Source organism: Pteropus vampyrus, unplaced genomic scaffold (genome assembly GCF_000151845.1).
Source record: "Pteropus vampyrus isolate Shadow unplaced genomic scaffold, Pvam_2.0 Scaffold392, whole genome shotgun sequence".
Classification (NCBI taxonomy): Eukaryota; Metazoa; Chordata; class Mammalia; order Chiroptera; family Pteropodidae; genus Pteropus; species Pteropus vampyrus.
The window spans coordinates 827,633-829,774 of NW_011889173.1; positions in this window are offsets into that span (position 1 = coordinate 827,633).

Below are 2,142 nucleotides of genomic sequence, written 5' to 3' on the forward strand. Positions count from 1 at the left end.
GCACATGTTTCTGGGGCAAAAAGATAAGACACATGCTCTCAGCTGTCAGGTCACACTCACCCCCGGACAGGAAAGAGTCCGTGTTTTTTCAACCCACCCCGTGAAATGCCTGCCCCAGGGTGGACCAGAGCCTCTAAGGACAGGCCACCAGAGTGACCACATGGGGTCCTCAGATGCCTGTGTGATCACCCGACACTCCAGAATTCCTGCAAATTTCACTTGCCTCAATTTACACTCACTTCCTTTTCGGCTCTTACGTGTGAAGGTGAAAAATGCCCAGGCGGGAATCTATCTCTGTCCCTTCTTAAAAATCAATCTCCTCTGACTCCAGAAGCATCTCAACATCATGCGTTATTTTTAAAAAGAGATAAATGTGATTTTTTTGAAAGTCATTTAAGACAAAAGGTACCGTGGAACAATGCGCACAACAGGATGCCATTTTGTTCCTTTCAAGGGCGGTAGAAATGGATGGGTCACTCAGGAGAGAGGCCAGGCAGCTCACCTGGCCCCACGCCCTCCGACTAGACCTCAGCTGCTCCTGGAGACACGCAGAGATGGCCAACTGTCCCCTGTACGCAGGGAGGACACGCCCGGGAGAAGACAGTCTAGCAGCTTCCCCCCGAGCTGTCCAGCCCCCTACGAGGTCACCACGGCCTCCCCTGACGGCTCCCGGCAGCCCCCGCGCTCTGCCAGCTCGCGCTTCGCCAGACGTGCCCAGCGGCAGCCCCGGCGGCTCCTCCAGCGCTTGGGGGCAGGGGGAACGGGGCACCCGCAGCCACTTTGCACCCTTGGCACAGTCCTGGCCATCATCGGCAGGGCTCCCCGCATTCCAGTGAGAACGGGAGATGTGTCACCCTGGCCCAAGGTGTGGGGCTTGCTTGCCTCGCTGCTGGGCGGGGTCCCCTGACCCTCGGGGACAGTGGCCGTGCTCACATCTATACACGTGCCCTTCGTTACTTGGCTTTTAAGAGGAAGCGAAATCCTAGCAACGCGGCATGCGTTCAAGAAATCCAGAGACGGAAAGGCCGTCCGCTGTCCACGCACGGGCGTCTGTGCGGCCACCCGAGGTCATCCACACGGCACCCTGCGCTCTGGCTGTGGAGTGGCATGGATCTCAAAGTCCTGGTGAGAGCCCTAAGTGGTGCTGAGATAGTTACACTCCCGTAAAGTCCCCAGCTCTCAGTCCCGGTCTGCTCCGGTCCGGTCCCCTCCAGTCCCGTCCCCCCCAGTCCCGGTCCCCTCTCCACGTGCCGCTTCTCCTCTGAACACACTGCAGGGTCCACCTTTTTCTCCGATTTGTGCCCACGTCCCTGCGGCTGCTGGCTCTGGGCGTCTGCGTGTTTCTCGGAGCTTCTCTGTCTGTGCTGCTCCTCGCTAGTTCCTATCAGCGCCCTCCTGACCCGATGAGAGGATTCGTCTCTTCAGAACGAGCCCCGCACAGACCGCGAGCCCGAGGGGCTGGGAAGCGGGGCCCGCGTCCGCCCCCGCCCCCACCACCCAGGCGGCGCTGGCCCTGTTCGCACGGGCGGGCAGCTCAGCCATCTCTGGAGCGAGTCCCCAGCACCTGGCCCTGTGGCTTTTCCTCCGACACCTGCCAGGGGAAAAAGCGAGGCTCCGAAACCAGACGACGTGCTGGTCACTCTCCTGGGGCAAATCAGTGCCCGCACCAAGGCTCTGGGAGCTTATAAAACACAAGAACGAGGGGAGCCTGAGGTTCAGAAACAGCGTAGACGAGGCGCACACAGAGCTGGCGGCCCCAGCGGGGCTGCCAGGGCACCGGCGGCCGGAGCGCGCCTCCGCGTCCTGCAGCGTCACTGCCCCAGCTCGCGCGTGCGGAGCGCGAAGACTACCGAGCCACCAGGGGAGCCTGGAAAGTCACCAGCTGTGCCCCAACGGTGCTCGGGGGCCCGGGCTTCCAGGAAATCGAGCATCCTAGTGGTCACGGTGCGAACACGCGGCTGCCCACCCTCGCCACTCATTGTGCTCCTCGGTGGGGCGGGCTCCGTATTTTCTCTCTCCTCTCAGAGGCAACGACACCACAGAGCTGCGGTTGAGACACCTGCCCGAGCCGTCTCAAACAGAGAGAGTGATGCTAGAATTTTGAGTTTTCTTCCTGAAAATGGATCTGGACGTGCACACACG